This window comes from Canis lupus, chromosome 24 (assembly GCF_011100685.1).
Source record: "Canis lupus familiaris isolate Mischka breed German Shepherd chromosome 24, alternate assembly UU_Cfam_GSD_1.0, whole genome shotgun sequence".
Taxonomy (NCBI): Eukaryota; Metazoa; Chordata; class Mammalia; order Carnivora; family Canidae; genus Canis; species Canis lupus.
In genome coordinates, this window is record NC_049245.1 from 16,882,703 (window position 1) to 16,904,664 (window position 21,962).

A 21,962-nucleotide genomic window follows, 5' to 3' on the forward strand; every position below is an offset into this window, starting at 1 on the left:
TACAGACCACTGTGCCTCAGAACAATGCCACGTTCTCAATGAGGGGCACCTTAGTCCACAGGGAGCTGCAGGGCATCCAGGCTCACGGGCTCCCCACTGGCCAGTGCACACAGAGAGGGCAGACACGGAGCTGGAGCATGGGAGTGCGGAGCTTAGGACGGAGACCTCATCTTATTTTTTCAGTAAGACATTCAGGATGAAGTAAACTAGAAATGGTAAAAGGATGTTTCACCACACCTTCAAAGACTTCATTATATATGTGTGTGAACACAAAGAGTCACTTTTTTTGTTTTTTTTTTTTAAGATTTTTATTCATTCATGAGAGACAGAGAGGCAGAGACATAGGCAGAGGGAGTAACAGGCTTCCTGGGGGGAGCCAGATGCGGGACTCGATCCCAGGACTCCGGGATCATGACCTAAGCCAAAGGCAGATGCTCAACCACTGAATCACTCAGGTGCCCCAGTCACATTTTTTAATAAGTTGAATAATTTGAATTTCTCTAATAAGTATATGAAATCAAGCACCATTTCATGTTTATTTGGGTATCTTCTTTTGTAAAGCGTCTATCAAGTCGTTGACCATTTTTCTACCAAGTTTTCTGCCTTCCTTTGGATTCATAGGAGCATCTGATACATCCCAGCCTTAAGTACACCGACATGTTCTCCCAGCCTTCTCCAACCCCACCTCCATCCCAGTCATTCCTTTTCCTACCCTCCTCCCTTTGGGCACTGGCCCCATTGAGAACTGATGGGAAGATTTTTCTAACTGTTGCTCCCTTAAGATAAGGACCACCTTTTTCTCACGACCTACCCATGCCTGGTACAGAGCAAAATACTTACTAATGGATGGAAAAATGGGAAGAGAAAGCCAGGAATTAATCCCAAGTGTGGTAAAGAGTTACCCAGCCCCTGCTCTCAGGGAAACCGCTCTTTTTAAACTAACTGTGATAACACCACAAAACGGGGCTTTAACTAGTGTGAGGCTGCTGATGTAAGACAGCTGGCTTTGGTAAAGGACCTGTGAAGATGACCTCATCAGTAGGATCTGAGGGAAGAGCTGTAGCTTCTGATGACAGGGTCACTCTTCCTTACTCTGCCACAGCTCAGCCAGGTAACTCTGGACAAGTCACACAAGTGCCTCTGTACTTCAGTGTCCTCACCTTATAAAACGCGCCCAGAAAGAGTCCTCCTTACTTGCGGGAGTTCCCTAAAGAGATACAGCAAAACTCCCACCCAGGGCTATGTCCTACCTACTCCAGCACCCTGAGAGGTTGTGAAATACAGCAATGCCACTGGGATTAATCACTCTCCAGTTAGACTAAATGAAGACTGAGGCATTCAGAAAGACCTCCCATTCTTTATGTGAACATTAACACCCACACCCTAGCGGCAACCATCAGCGATATGAAGTAACAATGCTGCAGTATTATCTAGATCCAACCCCTAAACCAAGGAGCTCCAGCATGTGACCACCTGGGCCCCACCAAAGCCTCCCACAGATGCTCACCAGGAGCATCTGGAAGCCACAGGGACTGAGCAGAGCCCAGCAGGGGAGAGGGCATGTATCTAGGCACAAGCACATGTGCACGCACACACACATGTCCCAGCACAAGGTTATTTTTAACTTCCATCCTGTTGTCAAGGAGACTCACAAAGGCTGCTGGTTTCCCCAGGAGGGGAAGGCAGGAAGGAGCCGAGGCAGAGCGCCTGCAGGGGAAGGGCAGGGAGCTCCAGCTTGGTGCGGAGTCTCTCTGGACCTTCCACAACTTTTGATGAGCATTAGCGCAGCACTGTGTCCTGCAATATCACCCTACCTGATTCCTATCTTTCCTTGCTAGATGGGGTGAGGGGCAGAAAGGTGTCCTGAGATAGAAAATAGTTGAGAGGGAGAACTATCTATAGTTCTAGATACTATAAGGGGCACTTGGGTGGTTCAGTCGGGTAAGTGGCTGACTCCATCTCAGCTCCAGTCACACGAGGTCCTGGGATTGAGCCCTGCATCGGGCTCCACACTCAAGGGGGTAGTCTGCTTCTCTCCCTCTCCCTCTGCCTCCCTCTCTCTCAAATAAGTAAATCAATCTTTCTTAAAAAGACCCTATAACTGGGGTGCCTGGGTGGCTCAATGAAGTGTCTGCTTTTGGCTCAGGTCATGATCTCAGGGTCCTGGGATCGAGCCTCACGTCGGGCTCCCTACTCAGCGGGGATTCCGCTTCTCCCTCTCCCTCTGCCCCTCCCCCAGCTTGTGTACACTCTCTCTCAAATAAGTAAAATCTTTAAAATATATATATATATCGCAGCCCGGGTGGCTCAGGGGTTTGGCACCACCTTTGGCCCAGGGCATGACCCTGGAGACCCGGGATCGGGTCCCATGTCGGGCTCCCTGCATGGAGCCTGCTTCTCCCTCTGCCTGTGTCTCTGCCTCTCTCTCGTTCTGTGTCTCTCATGAATAAATAAATAAAATCTTTTAAAATAATAAATAAATAAGTAAATAAATCCCTATAACTATTATTACTAAGATGTCAGGGGGCTTGAGATGAACTAAGAAATGAAGTTACCGCCCTAAAGGAACAAGCCTGAAAGAGATTTCTAGGTTTTACTTGTCTCTTAACCAAATAACCCCAGGGTCCTGAGCCTGACGCCAGGACACTGAATAAGTACCATCAGATCCCTCACCTGGTGGCACCCTCTAGGTAGGAGGCCAGCATCTGGACAACCACTCCCTCACAAGCTGCAACAGGACCCAACAAGGCAGAAGGGCAAATCCCTGTGCAAGGCTCAAGGGCATAGCCCAGAAAACATGGACAAGGGGGCAAGACAGCTGGCTCTGGGTTCCTGATGCCAGTCTCCACCCACCCCCACCCCCAGGTGTAGATGTCACAAGAGAGCAGGTCAAAGGAACACAAACTTGAAAGAACCTGGAGGCTTATCGTGTTCTGACTCCTCTCCACCCCATGGGAAAAGGCCTTTCACCTGGATCACCAGGACTTCCTCTTTGGCTCTTATGCTGCGTACAAGAAGCCAAGTGCTAGTGGCAGTTTCCATGGTGGGCAGGGATGCTGAGGAGGCAGGGACCTAGAGCCCAAGTTCTTGCCCAAAAGAAAAGTGACATGTGCTGGACCTAGAGTCAGAGGTACTGAGAGGTATGCTGGTTTGCTCCTCCAAGGGATACCTCTGCAAGATAGGCAGAGGTAGAGATGACCTCCTGCAGAAGGAGGCAGTAGCCAGTCAGGGAGAGCAGGGCCCAGGACCCAGCTCTGATGCTCATTATGCTCCCCATCGGCCTCCGATCTCTGGTCTTGCCAGTGAAGAAAGGATCCCTTATCCTGGACAGCTTCTGGAATGATCAAATGCCACACCAATGCAAGTCTGTGAAAACTATAAAGGAGCTAAAAAGCAACATGGCCACACCTGCCGGAGCGTGGAATGGAAAAAATGGCAGCCATCAGGACTTTCTGGGGCCCATGTGCTCACCAATTATGTGAGCTCAGCATTGGCCTGCCCTGCTTCCTTTCTCATGCCTTTCATTCATCCAATAGACAGCCCCCCAATTCAATAAAAATCTACTTCCCAAAGCTACTGTGGAATGGGGTGGTGTGACACACAAAGGCCGCAGTATATCCTAGTGCTCTGGAGTGGGATGCATGCAACACAATCTACTGAAGTGTAGGAAGAAATATTAGAACTTACTCCTATTTATCTCTTTCGCATTTTCTTTCCTGTGCATGCTTTATAATGGAACTACCAATACACATATATAACTCTGTGCAAGCTGGGGCACAAGGCTAAAATATCACATACATGCCAGGCACGGCGGTGTCTCAGTGGCCGTGGGCTCCTTGTTTCTCACTGTGCTGAGCAATGCCTGGAACACAACAGGCACCCAAAGATTTGACCTAAGGGGCTAGTGAGAATTTTACTGCAGACCAAAGAATCCAGACCGCCCTGAGTGTGACAGAACCCACTGTGATTTCCAGCTCACGTGCCAAGACCCACGCCTCTGCCTCCCAGTGGCCCTCACAGCAAGACCAGACTAGTCCCACTCTGGCCCCCTCCCTGCTGGGAGGACAGCACAGGAAAGCTGCTTTGCTGCAGCCCAGCTCCCAGGCAGCTCCTCCTCCCTTTTCAACCCAAGGGCCCCCGATCAGAGGCTAAGTGGAGCAGAGCCTACCTCTGAAATTCTATCTCAATCAACAGCCATTCTCCACAATCCCTTAGCCATTCCCCAAGGGGCTTGTGATGCTGGTGTAAACAGGAAACAAAAGATATTTCAAAAAGAAAGAAAAAAAGCTCTCTCCAAGGCCCTTCTGGTTCACTTAGACCATGAAGAGAAAGCAGAAAGTCAGTCTGAGGACAGAATGTCCTGGGTACTAAGAGCTCAGCTAAGACCTATTGACATTTTTGGAGAAGCTCAAGCTCAGACAGGCTTTCCCTACCAGCCTTCCAGGGCCTCTCTACCCCCACACTGCCCAGAAGCCAAGCCCAGCCCTGACCTGAGAGGCTCAAAACAACACAGAACATAAGTGTTGCTTCTATGGAAGCAAGAGAAGGCAGTGAGGGAGGGCCAGGGGAGCTGCGGGATGGGAGGGGAAGCTGTCTATGGTTGAGGCCTGGCTTTTCCTGGCCTGGGGAGGGACCTGCACTCAAAGAACTCATTTTCACTGTTATTCTCTAGGTAGAAAACTTGCCTCTTCCTACTCCCTCTTAATTCCCAGTGTTTGTTGAAGGACTGCCTTGGACTTATAAAAACTTATGAGGCAGCATTCTTTTGAGGCTCCCTTTTGGTTACCAGCTAGTGTCAGGGCCCACCCTCTGAACTTGTTGTTTCTCAAGACTCTATGGTGACACCCACAAGTGGTGATGGTCAGAGCTTGACCAAAAACGGTGTGGCTGTGGCCAGGCTGAACAGGAGCCCTTGGCATTGTATCAAGCAGGCTTCTGGCAGAGGGTACTCACCCCACAACACATTTCTTTACCAGATGCAACTCAGTCTTGTACCTTGCTAAAGAAAACATATTAATATTCTGTTCGTGTTTGCCGGTGAGGAGTATAAAACTAGGAAAAGAAAATAAATGGTTCCATCTACTAGGCTCTTTCTTCTCTTTTCCATTTTCAGGGAAATTTCATTACAAGGTAGTGCTCAGGGCACTGGCTGGTTCTGCTTCCAACAACTCTGTCCTTTCCAATGGCAATGCTTTCAAATTCATAAGTTTCATTTACTCGGTGACTCCATAACTCACACAAACTATGTTTCATGCTGCTTTAGATGCATATCACAAAACTTATCCAAGAAGAAAGTCATCAGGCTGAGCCTAACGTTTCTGCTAAATATTGGGCTTGCCATCTCCTTAAACCCTGTGGCAGCTGCTGGGCAATCCACTACCCTACTTATAGACACATCCCCAGGAGAGAAATTGCCAGAAATAGATTTATACATAAGAGTATCAGGGACCCATATGTCCCTCTTACTAAGAAAGTCAAGTAGGGGTGTGTGTGTGTGTGTGTGTCTAGTGTTAGGAAGAGCAAATATTTCCAGTTTTTCTGATATTAATGCCATTTAACAAGTTCACTTGTTTAAACAAAAGATCAAGAAAGAAGAGTTCTACTCTGAAAGTCACAATCATCCCCAATACAGCCATACAATGTCCTCCAAAAGCCTCATATGAATATGATCTACAGAAAACACGTTCAGCTACTCGAGATGGACTGTTTCACCTAAAGTACTTCCACAGGTGACTCCACTCCACACCAAAGAGCTCCGAAGAAAGGACATGAAAAGATGCATGCATGGGAGACAGCTATGACTCTGGCTATGAACCATTTTACCTCCAGACAACACTATTACCAGGGGGCTACTGGGGCCTTTGCAGAAAATATACCACTGATAGCCACAGGCCAACACACGGCTCCCTTGGAAGGACAGTCCCAGCTGCACTGGGATACACAGGCCCAAGCTCGCACCTTTGCTACCACCTCCTCTGAGTCCTCACACCATTGATCATCCTCTTTCCCATCTGGATCCTCCCCTCCCCCTCATCACAGGCCCTTACAACCAGGTAAACAGGCTCAAGAATAAAAAGCTTTTGACAGCTCATCCACCCGATGCACTTCCTTCCCTACTTCACAGGAGAATCTTTGGCAAGAGCTATGGCCACCCATTCCCCTCTCTGACTGCATCAGTCCTCAACCACAGCAAGCCACCTGCCTGCCCAGCCACTCTGCTGCAGCACTCTCCCCTCACCAATGAATGACCTAATCACTAAGCCCACAGCACTCTGTCCTCCGCACCTCCCTTTGCTCAGGCAATGCAAAAGACACACCCTTCCTTTGCTTCCAGGCAGCACATCCTTCCCAGCTGCCTCTTCAGCAGGGCCTTCTTTAGTCAGCCTTGTCCTTGGCAGCTTCCTCTTCCAGCATCTTAATTTGGGGGTTCCACAGGGTTTCTTCTGAGGCTCCTATTCTTTACTACCCACTCTCCTCAAGTAATCTCATTCCTTCTGATGCCTCCAACTGCCTCTCCTTGGGCTGCAGGCCCATTCATCCAAATGTACTAGATGTTTCCCCTTGGGTGTCCCACAGATGCCTAAAATCCTCCATGTGTCCAAAACCAAATTATGTCCTTTCCCCTGAATTCTCAAGTGAGAAATGTGACCATCATCTTCGGTGGCTCCTCCCTCCACCCCTAGAACTATCTATCACTCAGGCTGTTAATAGTTCCAAAAAGCTTTCCACTCCATCTACTCCTTCCTGTCATTTCTGGAACTCCCTTTAATCTAAGCCAACACCATCTCTGCTCTGGGAACCTGCAGCAGCCCAACTGGCCACCTCACTCCAGTCTTGAGTACACTCCTACCTTCCCTTTACTGTTAACACTGCACCAAGAAGGACCTTTCCAGAAAGAAAATCTGATGTCACTCACTGTCCCGAACTCCTTCTGGAGCACTCCAATCTAAATGGAGGCAATTTTCTACCTCTAGTAATCTAAAGGATAGACCTACACTTTTTTAAATGGTGTACCAACCACTTTGAGATCAGGGTCTTATTGACCCTTCCACTGTCATTCCTAACAGCCATTCTGAAGTATAGTCAGTTCCTAGAACAGGTTGTACTTTCTCACCTTTAGGGCTTTTGTTCATTCTGTTCCTACCTAGAACACTTTTTGCAAATCACCCATGGACACCCATATCTCTTCTTTCTGGTCAATTTTAATTTATCCTTCAAATATTGGCTAAGAGAGGCGCTTGGATAGCTTAGTGGTTGAGCATCTGCCTTTGGCTCAGGGCATGATCCCAGGGTCCTGGGATCAAGTCCCACATCATGCTCCATGCGGGCACCTGCTTCTCCTTCTGCCTGTGTCTCTGCCTCTGTCTCTCATGAATAAATAAAATCTTAAAAAAAATTTTTTTAAATATTTATTTATTTATTTATTTATTTATTCATTCATTCATTCATTCATTCATTCATGAGAGACACAGACTGAGAGAGAGAGATGGGCAGAGAGACAGGCAGAGGGAGAAGCAGGCTCCTCACAGGGAGCCCGACATGGGACTTGATCCTGGATCCCGGGATCACGACCTGAGCCAGAGGCAGGAAGCCAACCGCTGAGCCACCCAGGCATCCTGACTTTTATTTTTAATGTTAACATTACTTGTGATAAGAAATGGGATCCAGGAAAGATCCGCCCTAACTCCAAAGCTGGTGGGCAAACAGGTGCCAGTATTCACAAGACCAAATGGACTCACTGCTTTCTCACCAACTTTGGAGTGTGAAGGTAAGTTTTTCTCCTGGATTCCGAGCTCCACTTTGTGTCCAAGCTCTTCAGGCTTTATTTGAGATGTCTTAAGGCCTTGTTTCTTATGAGAGTATTCTTTTGGCCTTTAGTCTGACTCCTTTTCAGAGTCAGACTTCCTGTTGGAACCCTCCTGGCCTTCGACCTGATTCCTCTAGAACCAGGCTGGTCCTGTTGAAACTGCGCTTTTAGGATTTTTTCTCCTTATTCTAGAGAAAAACCTCTATGATATAGGATTCTAGTCATCAAAATGCTTTGAGGGTGCCCCCTTTCTGGGACCCCAGCCAGTTTTATGTTTAAAAACTATGGTCCCAAAAAATAAATAAATAAATAAAAATAAAAACTATGGTCCTTCCACATGCACATTTATAACCAAATGGACTGACTTAATGAAAACTAATTTGAGCACCAATGGCCATTATGGAGAACTTTCGATCTCCCTAAATTTGTTTTCTCAAATTAAATTAGAAAGCTATGGCTCCTTAAATGAGAGAGAGAGGGAGAGAACTGAATGAGATGCCCATTTTAGTTGATACCTTGAGGCCTCCAAACATTTTCAGGATTCTATTTGCCTCTGTGCAAAATACTATTTCTAAATTAACTGAGGCAATCAAATCATGGAAAGAAGTCTAAATGGCTTCTGAGTCTTGTTTTCCTAACTAAATGGAGCAACTTAAAAGTAATTTAGAACTTCAATGGCCATTATAGAGAACTTTCAATCTCCCCAAACTTATTTTCTCAAAACTGAATTAGACAGCCATGGCTCTAAGATGTCAAAACTGAATAAAATTTTGAGATTTGGGGATTTTGAAGCTTCCAAACATTACCAGGAATCTAAAGTTGCCTCTCCTGGACTAATGGAAGCAAGCAAAGGAGATAAAAGGGGCTTCAGAGGCCTCTTTTTTCCTTTCCTGTCTTCTGTCTCAGGATGTATCTGGTGTGCAGTCCCCAACTTCTCTACATCACCATTCTACTAACCTTTTCATTGAACTTCCCGTTTCCTCTGAATCTCTCCCAATTCTCGCCTTTCCTGAACCTAATAAAACCTACCCCTTTAAAGTTATGTCATCTGAGGATCTGAATAAACCCCAAATTTCTTATGTTCCCTGGACCAAGGCCAGACTGTGAGCCAGAGTTAAAGAGTTTCCTAAAGTGACTCAGAATTCATGTTAACTGGGACACCTGGGTGGCTCAGCAGTTGAGTGTCTCCCTTAGGCCCAGGATGTGATCCTGGAGTCCTGGGATCAAGTCCTGCATCGGGCTCCCTGCATGGAGCCTGCTTCTCTCTCTGCCTGTGTCTCTGCCTCTCTCTCTCTCTCTCTCTCTCTCTCTCTGTGTGTGTGTCTCTCATGAATAAATAATAAATATTTTTTTAATTCACGTTTATTAAAGAATTTCTTTTTAAGATTTTATTTATTGATTGATGAGAGACACAGAGAGAGAGGTAGAGACACAGTCAGAGGGAAAAGCGGCACTCCATCCCAGGACCCTGGGATCTTGACCTGAGCCCAAGGCAGACACTCAACCACTGACCCACCCAGGAGCCCTACTAAAGACGTTAACATACTTATTCCAACTTACTATCCCAGTTTCTCAGACTTGTATCAGCCAGGCCGTGTGCTTGTTAGTGAGGACCAGCCCAAACACCGGATAAAACTTGCTCCACGAAAACACCCTAAAAGATTTAGTGAAACAAACCCCTAACTTTTGGCAAGATCCTACAACACTCACTGGAAATCTCCATGTGGCAACCACAGTAGCTTTTCCTAAGCCTATTGATTGGAACAAAATTCTGGCTTACACACAAAAACCTAATGAACCTGGTCATCCTATTATCAACTCCAAACTGTCTTTAAAGAAGATTCTGATCTTCCTCTAGAGGCTGAAACCTTCTGGGTAGCATTTAGTTCTACGTTTACTAACAGGCTGAATGAACCAGGATCTTTTAGTTGAAGGACCAGCATGGAATGGAAAACTGTTCACTCCACATTTAGCTAGTTTTGCAAGCCAGCTCATTCACAGCCTAGTAGGGGTCACCTGCAACAAAGACCACTAAAAGTCTCAATTTTCAAACGGGGCAAATAAAGGTCCCTCAACAGAGTAAAACTCCCTGGTTTCTGTTATTGGTGCAAAGGGCCAGGGCACTGGGAAAAAAGACTGTTACAAAATTAAGCATTCCAGGGATCCCTGGGTGGCTCAGCGGTTTGGCGCCTGCCTTTGGCCCAGGGCGTGATCCTGGAGACCCAGGATCGAATCCCACATCGGGCTCCTGGTGCAGGGAGCCTGCTTCTCCCTCTGCCTGTGTCTCTGCCTCTCTGTGTGTGTGTGTGTGTGTGACTATCATAAATAAATAAAAATTAAAAAATTTAAAAAACAAAATCTTTAAAAAAATCAAACAAACAAACAAAAAAACAAAATTAAGCATTCCAGAAGCCTTAAGCCCTCTAGCCAGTTACCTACGTCCTCCTAATTCCCTGGTTTGGATGACATTACAATCCAGCCCTATCAGAATTTTTAAATCCCTAATACTTACCACTGTACATGCCTTAAACCATTAGTCTACTGACAAAATGATTGCATTCAAGAACCAATATGTTTTGATAATACGGATAAATATGTTTAGTCACAGTTTGTATGTTTTCACTGCACAAACTAATCACAGTGATTCCCTGAAGACATGACCTTGTCCATGGAACTTTCATTTGCTAGAAAATCCTGCAACCTTGTGAAAGAGAGCAACCAAGGCTTGGTGACATTTGATCCCCTAGAATTTTTTTTCTTTTTTTGAGACCCTAGATTAAATTAGGCCTAAAGCTGGAATTCCTGCGGTGTTTAAGTTACACGAGCCAATAAATTCTTTTTTCATCAAATTTGAGTGGCTTCCTGCATTTATAACTAAAACAGTCTTATTTTTTTTTTCCCTTTCCAATCATATCCTTTCTGTTGTTCTTCCCCACACTTCCTAAATGCAGGTTGTGTTTGTATGTTGTATCCTCAGCAAGTGAGCCACTGTCATCAGCTTCTCTTCTATGGACTCATCCTCCATAACACTAGTTATTTCCTCTCCCCCAAGCTATAGCACTACATTTCAACCTGCCAACAAGACACCTCCAATGTCCAACCAGCACCTCAAACTCAATGGGTCCAAACCCATCATCTCCTTCCCAACCCACAAAGGCTCTTCATTCTGTTTTACTTCAAGACCCTAATTTACTTGAAATATGCTCCATATGCTCCATGGGGAACACTGATCCTCACCATTATCTCCACCCCCTGTTGAAAACCACAGGCCCCAAATGGCATCACTTATACCAACTTCCCAAACCAGAGCCTAATACTTAATCTAACTGCAGTTTCAAACTCCTCCAGAAATGCAGTCTTAACGGGTCAGTCAGGAATTTTTGATCAGTACCAGTAAGTCTGCCACATGGGCCCTTTCTAACCCCCAAAGGAAGATAAGGTAATCTGCATGAGAAGACCCCCAACTTCTCTTCCTTTGTCTGGAACAATCCCTTTGCTGGTAACTTTCTTTCCCCCCATAAAAACCTTCCATTCCATACAACTCCTCAGAAGTCCCCTCCACTTGCTAGATGGGATGCTGCCTGATTTACAAATCATTTAATAAAAGCCAACGAAATCTTTTAAAAATTGATTTAGTCCAACTGTTAACACCTCCCTACACACACACACACCTCTCATCAGTTCTCAAACTATGTGATCTTCTCCCTACAGGGTCCTTCCTTATTCCTAATCTCACTGCTAGTACTATTGCTGAAGTCTGCACATCAACCTTTCTCTACTACGCTGGCCTCCCAACTGGTTTCTCCACCAATTCCTCCCTTCTCTAATTTATTCTGCACATATTCCCAGATTAATCTTCGTAAAGCACAGCTCTGATCACACCTCTCCTCTACTCATTTTTGCCTAGTGAATTAAAGACAAACTACCTCTATTCCAGGCCCTCCACACCCTCCACACACCACATACTTCATCCAAGCAAAACTACTCGTTGATTCTGATTACATCCCACTCTTCCTTCTTCTCCTCCTTTGCTCCTTGCCTTTTCTCTTCCTTGCTCATCCTTCAAGTCCCATCTTATTTTTTTTTTAAGATTTTATTTATTTATTCATGAGAGACACAGAGAGAGAGGTAGAGACACAGGCAGAGGGAGAAGCAGGCTCCATGCAGGGAGCCCGATGTGGGACTTGATCCAGGGTCTCCAGGATCACGCCCTGGGCTGAAGGCGGTGCTAAACCGCTGAGCCACCCAGGCTGCCCAGGGAGAGAGAATCTTTTTTTTTTTTTTTTTTTGGGGGGGGGGGGGCGGGAATCTTAAGCAGGCTCCACACCCAGGGTAGAGTCCGAGGCGGGGCTCCCTCTCACGACCCCAAGATCATGACCTGAACTGAAATCAAGTAGGATGCCTAACTAACTGAACCACCTTGTTGCCCCAAGACTCATTGAATTTTAATCAAATTCATTAACCTTTATCTATGAAATGCCTAAAATAATGGTATGCCAGTATTTGTGTGGAGAAGACCACCCTAAAGCTACAGCTTTACAAATCCAACTAGTGACTAAAAAGGCTGCATTTTCAGCCCTTCTCAACGGTTAAAATGACTGGGGTTGGGGAGGCTGGTGAGGGAGTCCTCAGGGAGCACACATAAAACCCAGAGTGGTCATAAACTGTATTTGCAGACAAATACCTGATATTGCCAGGGGTAATGATTATATGTGCAGAGTAAAACTTTTCAGAGCCCTAAATGGTTCAGTCCTACCCTACAAAAGGTATATATCTCTGCGCATTTCCCCTGAATAATGGAAAATGCTCCAGAAAGAATAAAAACACATCTGTTCTTTGAGCCAATCAGATTCATTAGCAGAAGGGCCTTTCCAACATTAACACTTCAAAATGCTTCCATCATATTAAAAAATACCTGCTTTGTTCTTCATAACATCACTACCACCTGATATTATTAACATTTTAAACTGATATTATTAAACATTTGAAAAAAAAATAAAAAAATAAAAAAATAAAACATTTGCCCCCCCACCTCCAGAAAGCAACTCCATGTGGGACTTTGGTTATTCACTGCTACATCCCCAATGGCCTATAACAATGACTGATATATACAAGGTCCCCAATACAGGTTTCTTCACAAAGGGAAGAAGAGAGAGAAGATGACAGGTTAAGGAATAACAAAGGAGTTTCTCCACTCCTGAGTCTGTAGGTTAAAATGGCAAGCATAATTTCTCACATAGCCAGCCACTCTGCACAAAATGGTGCCAAGCTCACGGTGTTCACCCAGATTTGCAGATTCCATAAGTGAAATGAATGAGAAATTCTTAAGAATGTCCTAAGGGGGGATCCCTGGGTGGCGCAGCGGTTTGGCTCCTGCCTTTGGCCCAGGGCGCGATCCTGGAGACCCGGGATCGAGTCCCACGTCGGGCTCCCGGTGCATGGAGCCTGCTTCTCTCTCTGCCTGTGTCTCTGCCTCTCTCTCTCTCTGTGACTATCATAAATAAATTTAAAAAAAAAATTTTTTTTTAAATGTCCTAAGGATGAGACCTCAAACATCTAGGAGACTAAAATGAGTAGTACAATGAGAAAATAATCTCCAGCAGCTGCTGACTGCTTTCTGTCCAACAACCTTGCAAAAGGAAAATACCTGCTTCCTGCAAGCTTGGACTTCCAGAAGCTAAGCCCCTGCCAAACTGGTTGTCACTCTGAGTAAAGACAGACAGATGCATCAACTGAAAAAATTACTCACCATCTTTGTAACAAGCACAGTTGTATAAGCCACTGCAGTCTTCACACTGTGGACAGGCTGGCTGTTGTCCCCACCCAACTCCATTCTCAGCTGAGAAGTTGAGGTTTGATGAATAGAATAAACTAACACCTCACTTTTCTGGTAATAAGGAAAAATCCACTAATTCACAGTGAAATTTCTAGATAACCAAAATGTACCTGCTTCATCAATTAAAAAAAAAATGGTTTTCTTATAAATGTTTGAGGTTGCAAATCCTCTACCTAAAGATTATTATGCACCTCTACAATGAGGACGCTTAATGACATCATCCTAGGTTTCCTTTGTTAAAACAAAACAAAATTCATGGGACGCCTGGGTGACTCAGCAGTTAAGCGTCTGCCTTCAGCTCAGGTCGTGATCCCGGGGTCCTGGGATTGAGTCCCACATTGGGCTCCCTGCATGAAGCCTGCTTCTCCCTCTGCCTGTGTCTCTGCCTCTCTCTCTGTGTTTCACATGAATAAATAAAATCTTAAAAAAAAAAAAAATTCAGCCGAGTAAATTTTAAAGGTTTTATCGGCTTTATTCAATGATTCATGAATAGGGCAACATCCCACCTAGCAGACAGAAAGGAGCTCTAAAGATCTGTACAAAATAAAAGACTTATATAGGCAGAAAGGGGTAGGAATAAGGAAGTCATGCTAGGCCAAAGCAGACTGGTTACTGTGAGGTCATTCTCCTTTAGGGAATTCCCTTAGGGAAAGATAGGGGTGCATCAGGCAGATTATCTAACTAGTGCTGTCAGATAACTTCTGACTAGTTTAAGATTCCATTTGTGGGAGAGCCAAAGTTTCAGTTTGGTGATGTAAGGCTTAGCATAAGTGAAGTCACTTTGGGGTCTGCTATCTTGTTTTCAACGCCTGAAATCTCTACTGTTCTTCTGCCTAGGCAGGACTCAGGGGCTAATGAGTGAAGGTGCTATCTACCCCAATAGTACAGACTCTGTGCTTCAGTGCTCAAGTTTGAATCCTCCCTCATTATCAGGACACTGGCTATCTGCAGACTTGTCTTCAAAGTGTTTCCAAAGCTGCCTCTCTCCCAAAGAACTCTAACAAGGATGGAGAACTCAGATGGCCCAGGCTCTCAGAACTAGGCCTGCCCTAAAAATGAATACAGTCAGTGAGCAATTCACAGTCTGAGAGGGTCCTCGGGCACAGTGCCCAACACAGGCTTCTAGGTGCGCACTGTTAGACCTCAACCCCTGCTGTTCTCAAAGCATTTACTTCAAGAGGTCCTGGCTGGGAGCAATAACCTCTCAATCAGAAACGCTTGAGGCTGACAGGACCGACAAGACTCTTAGGCCCTGCAGATAGGTATTCTGCAGCCTGAGGGAGACACGGGGCGAGAAGAAATCTATCCATAAGCTTGACACACAGAGAAGGAAACGCAAGTCAGCATGCTTTGCGGCTGGTGACAGTGAGGACCTGTAAACACCCAAATTCATCTGTCACACCTGCACGTCATCTATGCACCTGTAGTGTTTCATTCTATTAGGGAGAGGCAGAGGATGAATGCCATGAAAGCCTCCAAACTACAAAACTTCCAAAACAATGAGCAAATGTGTACTACTAATTTTCACAAAAACATTCTCAGTACTTAAGAATAATAATACTAAAAAAAAAAAAAAAAAAAGAATAATAATACTGGAATTCACTAAAGCTACATTAATAAGGAAATCAATCCTATAAACACAAGTAAGAAGTGATAAACTAGGCAAAAAAACAAAAAAGAAAAGGTTGCAACCGATTTTCCAAAGAAGCAAGTCTATCTCAATGAGAAGAGTATCTAAGAGGCATGGGGAAAAGGGGAACCAGTACCAACTGTGTGATCTTAGGAGTGATTGTGTCACCCTCAGGCCTCAGCTTTTTCAAGACAGAAACAATTCCTATCTCAGAGGTATTAGGGAGATAAAGTAAGGTAAGGCTAAGTTTTTCAAGTTGTGGATTGAAACGTACTGGATCTTAAAATCAGTTCAGGGGATCCCTGGGTGGCGCAGCGGTTTGGCGCCTGCCTTTGGCCCAGGGCGTGATCCTGGAGACCCGGGATCGAATCCCACATCGGGCTCGCGGTGCATGGAGCCTGCTTCTCCCTCTGCCTGTGTCTCTGCCTCTCTCTCTCTCTCTCTGTGACTATCATAAATAAATAAAAATTTAAAAAAAAATTTTTTTAAATCAGTTCAGTATATCACAACTATCAAAAAATAAAATATAGTGCCAGAGGGCAGCCCCTGTGGCTCAGCAATTTAGGCCGCCTTCAGCCCAGGGAGTGATCCTGGAGACCTGGGATCGAGTCCCACGTCAGGCTCCCTGTGTGGAGCCTGCCTCTCTCTCTGTCTCTAATACATAAATAAAATCTTAAAAAAAAAAAAAGATAGAAAAGGAAAGGAAAGGAAAGGAAAGGAAAGGAAAGGAAAGGAAAGGAAAGGAAAGGAAAGGAAAGGAAAGGAAAGAAAGAAAAGAAAAGAAACTAACTAGAATCTGATTTAAAAAAAAAAAAAAAAATATATATATATATATATATATATATATATATATATATATATATAGTGCCAGAAGTCACGCTACTCCTAAAAGGGGTACATACCATGTTAACATAATGTGGTACTTCAATACCAGAAATAAATACTGACATGCCAATATTTTCTTTTTGTTCTATAACTCTAGTTACTAAGCTCAACAAATTCCTCCCGAAACCAGAGGCCTAGTTCTCACTGCCCAGCCTGTTGTTAATCTTCACAGCTGACTTAGCACCCCTCTACCTTCTGACAACCATATGTGCTAGGAACAGCCAAGTCTGACAGCAACCAGGAGCTTATGACCATGTCGACAGGATGGCTGTGCTTTCAAGCTTGCTTCTCCCAGGGACAGTTAGTTTTGCCTCCCTGTCAGAAACCATCATAACAGATCAACACGCCTTTACTGAATCTCGTGGGAGCTACAGAACTCCAAGACAAAGAGCCCAAATCCAAACATTTTATTGCTGAGAGACAACACCTAACCAGAATTTGAACAATTTCCATAGAAGACTGGAGAAGAAAGGAAGATGAAGAAATGGGATGCAGGAATAGAGAAGGTTTCACAGAGGAGCTGAGGTAGGCATCAGGGGGTATGGGCTCCCTGGCACGCAGGCCTCACATTGGTGCAGCCTCCAGGGCCTGTGCGGAGATGCCCCTGCTTCCAGCATACAGGCCCCAAGGAACTCTGGTGCCACTACCCCACCTCCTCTCTCCAAGACAAGTACAGAGTGAGGCAAGTGCTCTCCAACTCCCATGGCCCTGTTGGCTAACCCTGAGATGCTCACAGGTCCTGGTCCTCTTGTGTTAGGAGCTCTTTGGCCAAATCATGGAAAATCAAATCATGACTAGGGAGATCAAGAAAGCAGAATGGCTAAAGCAAACAGCATGGAACTCAGACTCAGCCTACCTGGGTTCAAAGTCTAACTTGTGTTTTAGATCTTTTTGCTCATCCCTGTAAAATGGGAGTCAATATTCTGATAATCCAGGAAGCCTGCCTCTAGTTATAGATATACAAGTAGCCATGGGTCACAGCATGATCAGGCCTTACAAGAACTTCACAGCCCTGCTGAACAGGTGATCACTGAAGCATGTCTGTGAAAAATGAGATCTTTCAGGTTCCTTAACTATTCAAAATAAGAACAAAAAACTCTTGCAAATCAATAAAATGTGGTCATGCCAACAGAAAAAAAATCAGCGAGAAACAATTTGTCAAATAACCTGTATATTTATCTAACCTCACTAATAATCAATGACATCAAAAATAAAATGGACAGGGACACCTGGGTGGCTCAGCAGTTGAGTGTCTGCCTTTGGCTCAGATGTGATCCCGGAGTCCCAGGATCGAGTCCCACATCAGGCTTCTTGCATGGAGCCTGCTTCTCCCTCTGCTTATGTCTCTGCCTCTCTCTGTCTCTCCCATAAATAAATAAAACCTTTAAAAATAAGTAAATAAATAAAATGGCCATAGAAGCCATTTTCTCACATCAAACTGAATAGATAAAAAGAACATTCACAGTGGACTGGACCAGGCTCAGAGAAAACCAATATGCTCATATAGTACTCATGCAAATGTAAATTACCACCACTTTATGAAAGGCAAGTTGGAAATATGTATTAAGAACCTTTAGGGGCACCTGGGTGGCTCAGTGGTTGAGCATCTGACTCTGGCTCAGGTAATGATCCTGGGGTCCTGGGGTTGAGTCCCATATCAGGTTCCCTGTGAGGAGACTGTATCTCTCTCTGCCTATGTCTCTGTCTCTCTCATGAATAAATAAAATCTTAAAAAAAAAAAAAAGCACCTTTAAATGGCTCACATCTCCTCTGATCTAGTCATTCCTTGGTGAGAAATATACCCAAAGTGAGTATCTAGAGAAATACCTCATTTACAGGAGGATGTTCATCATGCCATTATGAGAAGAAACCATTTACATGACGACCTACTTAACAAAGATAGGGAGGGCCGCCCGGGTGGCTCAGCGGTTTAGCGCCACCTTTAGCCCAGGGCATGATCCTGGAGACCCGGGATTGAGTCCCACGTTGGGCTCCCTGCATGGAGCCTGCTTTTTCCTCTGCCTGTGTCTCTGCCTCTCTCTCTCTGTGTCTCTCATAAATAAATAAATAAATAAAATCTTAAAAAAAAAAAAAAGATAGGGAAAACACCAAGCAGCCACAGAAAAAAAGATTACCAGGGCACAATATAAATGATAGCAGCAGTTACATTCTAGGTAGTAAAATTAAAGGTAATTTTAAATGTTTAAATATTTTCCCATCACCTCCACATTTTCCACCAAACAAGTATTGATTGCTTCCATACTTTAAAAATGCACCAAATGGATAGATCTAAGCTTCTCAACTCCTCTGTGCTGAGGTGCTGAGCCACCTTTGCTGGCTTCCCCCTAAATTCTCTGGCCTGGCTTTCAGGGCCTTCCCCCTGGGACCCCTAACTTATTCTTCGTCCATCTTTCCAGACGCACTCCTGTTCCTCCAGCTAAACTGTCACCACCCCCCATAAGCCCTTCCCCTGCCCTCACCCAGGCAGTGCTAAACAAGTCAGAATGATGAGCAAGCCCTAGAGTCCCACATGGATGACCATAGGAGACAATATGATATTCTTCAAAGTAACCAAAACCACCAGCCCCTGAGGTCAGCTTCCATATCTATACTGAACTCATCAAAGCTAAGACAGATTTGTGATGAATGAAGATGGAAATCCTGGGCTAACTTTCCCTGGAAAAAAAAGGGGGGGGGGCTGAAAAATCTCAAACCATCCTGGTTTTCCATCCCTTTCTTGATCCCCTAGATACCAAAATGTTTTTTCAACTTCATATAATGGCTCCTTCTTGTATTTTAGATTTTCTTTTATTAATACAGTATTTATTTGTCTTCCCTCTGTCAAATCCTGAGCCAACCACTTTCCCCAGGCTGCTTGTAGAGGTATAGAAAAAGGAACATACAGGGCGAGACACAGGATAAAGACCTATGGGAGATGAGACACAGCTCCTTCACATGGTGAAGATGACAAAGACCACCATCGGGCAAAAGAGCCCCATGGCCTCCGAGAGGGCAAAGCCCAGAATGGCGTAAAAGAAGAGCTACTGCTTCAGAGACAGATTCCTAACATGACCAATGATGAAATTCACAAACACAGTCCCAATTCCAGCCCCAGAGCCAGCCACCCCTACCGTGGCAGCCCCAGCCCCAATGAACTTGGCTGCTGTGTTGATGTCTCTTGAAATGGCTGTGGTTCAGAAGCTATGGCTGGGAATAAGTGAGGTCAGGGAACATGGGGCTGCCAAGCTGTCGAGGCTCTCATCTGTCAGTGTCTCCCGTTGCTTTTAACATCGCTGCAGACATTGATCGGCTCAACAGCTGAGAGGTGCTCCTGCCCAAGGGGTTGGAGACAAACTTTGCACAGGTGTACATTTTCAGGGGATGAGCAGTTGTGGCAGGAGAGCTGTTCCCAGTGCAGAGAAGACAGAGAGCTTGTATTTTGGGTATTTTAAAACCAATGAGAAATATAAGAGCCATGTGTTACAACACCAAAGCCCATTATCGAGGTAATTTTTCCTTGAGATCTAGGAAACAAGATATCTAACCAGTTTCAGGACTCAAGCAGGATCCTCTAGAATTATGAGATGTCACTTGTCTGATAAAAAGCCTCTAGGAAAGGCTGATATCTTTAGAAGAAATGGTTCTTTGACAGAAGTGCTCAAAATAGTTACTGTCCCAAAGTGTTTTCAACAGACCACTATGTGAAAATTGAAAATTCTCTGTACAGAATTCTCTGTGGAACAGACAGAAGATAGAAATGGCAACCGTTCAAGAGAAAACTGAGTCTGGCTGACATCCCTGTAAAAAAACAAAGCCTATGTGGCCCTTGCTCTCCCAAAACTATAGGGGGTGACAGACATCAGCCTCAACATGGCATAGACCAGACTGTAGTGGAAGATTCTATTTAAAGTAGCCAGTAAAGGAGGTGTTTGGGCTTCCACAAACTACCCTCATATTCAAAGTAGGATGGGACACTACCCACCTATAGTTGAAGGGAATACAGAAGATTTATGATTTATGCCTTCAGAGGGAAGTCCCTGGAAAAACTGGCTAAAGGTGATCAGAATGCAGATTGGCTGGTCAGTCCCTCCGAGCCCACTTCCATATATGACATAATGGGACCATTTCTCAACTGATTATTTTTCCACCAATGACCTCTTGTTTAGACGACTATTATTATTTTGAAGCCTAAATTTATCAGTAACTGATTCATTTCTCCAAAGAGAACTGCCACATTACACTAAGAACCTAATCATGGCATCCTTGTTAGGCCCTTCAGGCAGCAAGAGAACCCTGCCAGGACTTGCACCACCTCTGGCAAGTGACTGTTTCAACATCTAGGGAATGTACATTTCTGTTGCAATGATGGAAAGAGGCTGCATGCGTGATAATAATTTTTATCTAAAGTCATCTTGTTGGGCACCTGGGTGGCTCAGCGGTTGAGCATCTGCCTTTGGCTCAGGGCGTGGTCCCGCAGTCCCAGGATCGAGTCCTACATCGGGCTTCCTGCATGGAGCCTGCTTCTCTCTCTGTGTCTCTCATGAATAAATAAATAAAATAAAGTCATCTTGTTAAGGCAGCATAATTGCTGGCTATCTTTAACAGGTCATTTCCATACAATTTCATAAGACTTAAGATCATCATTTTAGGGGCATCTGGCTGGCTCAATCGGTAGACCATGCAACTCTTGATCTTGGGGTTGTGAGTTTGAGCCTCATTTTGGGGGTAAAGATTACTTTAAAAAGTGGGGGTAGGGTGCCTGGGTGGCTCAGAAGGTTAAGTGTCCAGCTCTTGGTTTTGGCTCAGGTCATGATCTCAGGGTCTTGGGAGCTACTGGGATGCAGGGAGTTTTCTAGATATTATTCCTTTGTTTACTAGACATTTACAGACCACTCAGCAACAGATCCTCAAGGCCTGTGCCTTGAGGGTTCTTTCTCTAAGCCACAGGCAACTATCTGTGCTTGGTCCCCACCATTCTTTCCCATTCTCACACCTGCAAAACAGTCCCGCTTTTCTCCTTGTCTGGCTGTCAGTGACCTGGCTGAGGAGGTACCACCACCTCCACCACCAAAGGAGACCACAACTGGACTCTTCTACTCTCTGCCCTCATCTTCCCACAGCTTTGCTTCTGTGCAGTGGCTTTGTAGAATGCCTGCCAATTTTTCATAGGCATCTTCAGGCCTCTGAAGTACTCAAAGTTTCTGTCTTGTCTCAACATCTATCCTCTTTTTCTTCCATTGTAATAGGAACCCCAGGGCTCAGTCAAGCACATGGCCACCTAGAAAGGGCATTTCCCAGCTTCCCTTGCAGCCAGGCAAGGACATGTGACAGAGTTCTAGCCAATGGGGTAGATGCAAAAACCATGCATTTTCTAGGAGTCCTTACAGGAAAGGAACAGGCTTTTTCTCTCTCCTTCCCTTCTTCCTGTTTCCTGAAATATGGATGTGATAGCTGGAATTCCAGCAGCCATTCTGCACTAGGTGTGGAAGTCACACACTCAGGATGGTGGAACAGCAAGAGAGAAGGAACCTGAATCCTTGACACTGTGAAGGTGCTGGAATGCCTACCTCCAGACTTCTGTGTGAGGAAGAAGTGTACTTATACTTCTGTCTTGTTTCATCCACTATCATTTTTAGTTTTCAGTCACTTGCAGCTTAACAGGACAGCAACTAGTTTTTGGTATGGAAACCTGATACTTCGTGGTAATGTTTAAAGAAATAGGTTATAAACACACACAAGTACTGGTTATTTCATAAGATAACGGGCTTTTTTTTTTTTTTTTAAGATTTTTTATTTTATTTACT

The 21,962-nt window shown here is 44.8% G+C and overlaps 1 protein-coding gene and 1 pseudogene across 1 annotated transcript in view; both read right to left on the reverse strand.

The window, feature by feature from the left end:
- Positions 1–21,962, reverse strand: part of CDS2 (CDP-diacylglycerol synthase 2) — a 61,987-nt gene that overhangs the window by 24,083 nt on the left and 15,942 nt on the right.
- Positions 18,950–19,821, reverse strand: LOC106557695 (annotated as a pseudogene).